This window comes from Dipteris shenzhenensis, chromosome 25 (assembly GCF_047967505.1).
Source record: "Dipteris shenzhenensis isolate YYH24624 ecotype China chromosome 25, Dip_SZ_1.0, whole genome shotgun sequence".
NCBI lineage: Eukaryota > Viridiplantae > Streptophyta > Polypodiopsida > Gleicheniales > Dipteridaceae > Dipteris > Dipteris shenzhenensis.
Genome location: NC_141620.1, coordinates 42949047 through 42955155, shown reverse-complemented (window position 1 = coordinate 42955155; position 6109 = coordinate 42949047). Strand labels below are relative to the sequence as shown.

General features: G+C 47.2%; 1 non-coding gene across 1 annotated transcript; it reads left to right on the top strand.

The window, feature by feature from the left end:
- The first annotated feature begins 5106 nt into the window (after nt 1-5106).
- Nucleotides 5107-5178, top strand: TRNAD-GUC (transfer RNA aspartic acid (anticodon GUC)). Its single transcript has one exon. It is a non-coding gene; the product is annotated as a tRNA-Asp (tRNA).
- The last annotated feature ends 931 nt before the right edge of the window (nt 5179-6109 follow it).

The window sequence follows — 6109 nt, the reverse complement described above, 5'->3', positions numbered from 1 at the left end:
AAAAAAAAAGATCTCTCTCCCACACACACACAGAAAGGTCATACAGGCATGCCAATCAATGTAATGATCAATGGTACACTACATGTACATGGATGCAGGTTCAGAAAAGATCCTGCCACTAAAGAGGATGCGCAGAAAGAGCCCACCGCCTCAACCACGGGACCCCCTCCAGAGTTCGCAGCCATCTACATCCTCTCAACCAAGGAGACCACAGGTGTTCGTGGTCCAAAGCGATAGCTCCGAAGAAGATTCAGTGCATGTCCAAGCAGAACAAATGCCACCCCAGTCACAGCCGGCCTGCACAACTGTTAACAAGGCCCAATCATTGGAACTTGTCTGGCCACCCACCTCGACTTATGCTCTTTCCCAGGAAGCAACATCTTACTTAGAGCAACGGGGTCTAGGCAATTTGCATGAGAGCCTCAAATCCTTGGAGGATAGTCCTATCATGACCACCTACATCAAGGACTTTCTCCACTCTTACTACTCCAGCAATGCAACGGATGGCAAGTACGGTACAATCACTGTACAGCAGAGCCCACTGAACATTATCCTCGACAGTACAGTCATTCAAAGGGCTTTCTCTCTGCCAAGGCAAGGTGGCGAATACCCTAAAAGGTCTGCGGATGCAAAGTTTATCGAAGTACAGTCTCTCCTCACCAAGGGTACCCTGATCCATAGAGATGGCATCTTGCTTCGCACAATCCTTGACCCTCACCTCAAGGAAGCAGCACAATTTCTATCCACCATCCTGGGAATAAAGAACGGCAAGAAACGCTCCCTTCCACTCCGCACATTTGTTTTGCTGAGTAGGAAGCTCAAACAAGACTGTGGGTCCAACACTTCGTCATTTTCTTTACCAAAAAACTCGATGGTTCTTCAGGCCAGAAATGTAAAATTCCGCACTTATTGGCTATCATCATCAAAAAAGAACTACAACAAAGAGAAATGACTCTGCCCCAGTCTCCAAAGCCAATTGAGGAGTTGGACATACCCTTCTCACCAGTATGGGAGCCATCATCAACTCCTTCTCACCAGTATGGGAGCCATCATCAACTGCTCCAGCTATCACATTGATAAGTACAGATGCCTTAACAGAAGTACCTATTCTGGAAAGCAGGATTGCAGAATTGCCCCAGGAAATGCTTCAGCTCGGTGCACAACTGCAACCACTAAGTCTCCCCCAACAGCACCAACCTGAGCTCGAGACAAGGTTGGCACCCGAACCTGAGAAACGATCAGCACCAGAGCTTGCGACCACATCAGCACTCGAACCACCCATTGACGCCATGCCAGTCGATGAGCCCCAAGGAGAGCTCGTGCCAGATCAGCAGTATGACTATTGTCCACAAGGGAGTGAAATGCCATTGGATCAACCTCCCCCAAGTACTACAGAAACCTCGGGATGGCTACATGGGCACCACTTGTATCAGCAATATCACCAGACCTCATCACCATCTGTCATTCTCCAGCATCAAGCTAGCCAAATGATCCAAATGTCAGAACTCTTCACTAGCTTGGCTAAGGAAGCATATGCAAGAGAATTGGAAAGGCAGACGGCATCAGAAATCGAAGACCAATTCCAGGCAATCGCCATCGAGGTCAAGGCACTTCGGGCACAGATAGATGAGAAGGAGGTAGAAGAAGTGCGCATGAACCAGGCTCTCCAAGCTCAAGAGAAGGCTGTAAGGGATGTGAAGTCAAACCTCCATCCTCCATCAAAGTCAAACACAGCTGACTGCGGCAGTCGAAGCAATGGCAATCCTACAGACCTCATATAACTCCCTGACAACTGCACATGCGCAACAAATAGAGGAAGTGGCACAAGCTCGACTCACTCTCATTCACAAAGAAGACGAGCTCCAGGATTGCAAGGACAAGCTTGAAGACATGCAACAATCTTTGGCAGTACGTGCCTTTAGCATTGATGAGCTTACAAGGGAATGCCGACTCTTAAAAGACCAACTTGCTACTGTTCAAGAGGCCAGCACTTTACAAGCCCAGTTCTTGGACCAATGGTCCAATACCACTGAAGACATCCCTCAACAGGCAAAGGTCACCTTGCAAATGAAAAAGCTTAAAGAGGCATACACCAGCATCTACCATCAGTACAAAGAAAAGATGAATGAGATGCACTCCCAAAAAATAGCCATCTCCAAGCTTGAACTCCAATTGCTAGTGCATAACAATGAGGCATTGGAAGACAACACCAATGACGGCCCACTACAATGCACAATCGTGGTGTATGAAGAGCTTGTGACTGCTCTCCAAATGGAAGATCACCTCCACGCATGCGTGCTTATCCAATGGAAGCAACTCCAACTCAAGATCATATCTGCTCATCCAACAATCGATTGGAAACGATCCATCGGGATTAAAACCCTGCGCATAATTTGCCAAGACTTGTCTAAAGATGAGAAGAATATCTTCTGCCTGTCTACACATGCCGGGTTTATAACTCTCAGGACGGATGCTTTCATTGCATATGCCTGCCTCATGGGTAGTCCTCCCCTCAGGGTTATTGCAGGTTTGTTGCCGTTGCTGCAAAGGCCATCCCTATTATTTGCACGGCATGACATAACGGATATCCAACCCATGCAGCTGATCATCCCATCGCACCAGCAAAAAGAAGTATCGGACGATGACAAGGCCTATCTCACATCCAACTTCCCATATCTAACCACTCTTTCTGCCAACATCATAACCTCACATCCCCTTGCTGCTGCCACCCTCTTAACCTTCCCCGAGCTCCATCCTAACATCTATTCCCTCCATCGTCTCTTTGCTCATGCCTCTCACCATTTTCAACTCACCCAACAGTCCCAAACTTACGAGCCCCTCACACCTAGCTTTTTCCCCTCCCTTGCTAATCCTACCCTTGAGGATTACCAAGCTGCTCAAACCATTTGCCCATTTCTTCCCCCCCTCCCCTCTGCTCCCCCTTCCGCCACTATCACTCAGCCATATTTCTCCCCCATGTCCCCTGCTTCTCTCCCGGCCCCGTCATCACCTCCGACACTTCTGGTGCTGCCATCAGCAGAAAATGATGCAGTATTTGATTTTGAATATCAGGATCTGGATAATCCAATTCGTACACCCATGCCAAGTCCCAATGATGGGTATGATTTTGATGAGATACCACTTCCTAGTAACCCCATCAAGGAATTTTGGAGCAAATATCCTGATATGAAAACTCGCGGTGGATGGACCCTGGGTAACTTTCCTACCAATCTTCGTCAGCACCAAATAAGTGAAGCTTGGATTAGCAAATTGGATCCACAACCTGATTGGTGCCGTCCCAAGCTCTTTGATGTAAGCTTCTTAAAGGAGTACTTACAGGCACCTCCATGTCTCAGAACCCATCCCAAGTTCTATGCAGTTCCACGGCATAAAAGATGGGAAGCCAACATACACACTTTGGCTGAAGATCGAGTCATTAATTGGCCAATGATCGAATCCTACTCTGGTGTAGAATGGACTATCCAAGGCGCCATGATCCGAGCACTTCAGCAGCATGAACAAACAATGCGCGGCAACATTGATCGCTTCCTTCGCCAAAGTGCCATATTCTGCAAAACATTAGCATTAATTCTGGAAGTCCCATGTTACCTTGATTCCCATTTGCCTCCACTCAGCTTTAATCCCAATGAACGAATTGATGCTCAGATAACAAGCCGACTATACCAAAGAGTGATCTTCTTGGAGGCACGCCACATATCTCTGTTCGAGCAAATGGTGGATACAGGCTACCTGGAAACTGCGCAAAAATTGTATGGTGCTAAGGCTCTACAGCAGGACCGTCTGGCACGACACAAGTTCCACAGCCACTGGACTAAAAACATGGCAACCCAGGTACGTGATCGCAATAAGCCATAACCCAAGGACGGGTAATAAAATGGATCCGGGGGTATGTTGACTCTGTGCCAACATGAACTTATGAAGAAAGAGAAGGTGTTACAACTTTGTGTTACAACTTCTAGACACAACTTTATGTTACGACTTTGTGTAACAACTTTGTGTTGCAAGTTTGTGTTACAAGTTTATGTTACGACTTTGTGTAACAACTTTGTGTAACAACTTTGTGTTACATCTTCTACATGAAGAGAGAGAATGTGTTACGACTTTGTGACACAACTTTGTGTTACAACTTTGTGATACAACTTTGTGTTACAACTTTGTGATACGACTTTGTGTTACATGCAGAGAGAGAAGCTCTCCAACTTGTATAAATACCCCATAATGGAATGAAGCCCACACTCTTGGGGCATTGTGTTGAGTCTACATTGGTATTCCAAGCATTTGTCTCAAGTGTCCATGCTTCCTTGCACTGCACGTACAAAAGCATGTCCTAACCTTGCAACCCTTCTCCCCTCTCCTCCAACCCTGCAACCCATCCTCTCCCTCTCCTCCTCCCTTCTCCCTCCTCCTCCTCCTCCTCCTCCTCCCTCCTCTCTTCTCCCTCTCCCTCCTCCTCTTCCCTCCTCCTCCTTCCTCCTCTCTCTCTTACTTCACCCATGCTCTTACACCTTCTTCCTCTCCCACTCCTATGCTTTCCTAAACCCTTAAACTCAATGATCTACGAGGGAGACGAGTTCTCCACCATGTACTCTACTCTGAACCTTGGATCCTCCTCCTCCCTGAACTCCTTCTAAACCTTGGAACCTCCTTCTGAACCCTGGAACTCCTTCTGAACCCTGGAACTCTTTCTAACCCTGAACTCTTTCTAAACCCTGGAACCTCCTTTTGAACCCTTAAACTCCTCCTAAACCCTACAACCCCCAATGAAGGCAAAAGCCTTCATTACCCCAACAACAATGGTTTACGTGCCTTTTACACATGCTTGCATTATGTTTACTCACCACACTTAAGCCTACGTCTCTCACCGGAACACGACTCGAGGTCCTAAGCTACATATATACTACAACGACAATTCCAATATATCTGTAGGTGACAAAAAGCCTCGGAACCCTGCAACATAGAATACCCAGCTCTTCCTGCGAAAGCAGTAGGAAAGAGCAATCTTTCCTACTGCTTTCGCAGGAAGAGCTGGGTATTCTATGTTGCAGGGTTCCGAGGCTTTTTGTCACCTACAGATATATTGGAATTGTCGTTGTAGTATAGTGGTGAGTATACCCGCCTGTCACGCGGGTGACCCGGGTTCGATCCCCGGCAACGGCGCCAAATGTTTGCTCTTTCCTACTGCTTTCGCAGGAAGAGCTGGGTATTCTATGTTGCAGGGTTCCGAGGCTTTTTGTCACCTACAGATATATTGGAATTGTCGTTGTAGTACATATGTAGCTTAGGACCTCGAGTCGTGTTCCGGTGAGAGATGTAGGCTTAAGTGTGGTGAGTAAACATAATGCAAGCATGTGTAAAAGGCACGTAAACCATTGTTGTTGGGGTAATGAAGGCTTTTGCCTTCATTGGGGGTTGTAGGGTTTAGGAGGAGTTTAAGGGTTCAGAAGGAGGTTCCAGGGTTTAGAAAGAGTTCAGGGTTAGAAAGAGTTCCAGGGTTCAGAAGGAGTTCCAGGGTTCAGAAGGAGGTTCCAAGGTTTAGAAGGAGTTCAGGGTTAGGAGGAGGATCCAAGGTTCAGAGTAGAGTACATGGTGGAGAACTCGTCTCCCTCGTAGATCATTGAGTTTAAGGGTTTAGGAAAGCATAGGAGTGGGAGAGGAAGAAGGTGTAAGAGCATGGGTGAAGTAAGAGAGAGAGGAGGAAGGAGGAGGAGGGAAGAGGAGGAGGGAGAGGGAGAAGAGAGGAGGGAGGAGGAGGAGGAGGAGGAGGAGGGAGAAGGGAGGAGGAGAGGGAGAGGATGGGTTGCAGGGTTGGAGGAGAGGGGAGAAGGGTTGCAAGGTTAGGACATGCTTTTGGACGTGCAGTGCAAGGAAGCATGGACACTTGAGACAAATGCTTGGAATACCAATGTAGACTCAACACAATGCCCCAAGAGTGTGGGCTTCATTCCATTATGGGGTATTTATACAAGTTGGAGAGCTTCTCTCTCTGCATGTAACACAAAGTCGTATCACAAAGTTGTAACACAAAGTTGTATCACAAAGTTGTAACACAAAGTTGTGTCACAAAGTCGTAACACATTCTCTCTCTTCA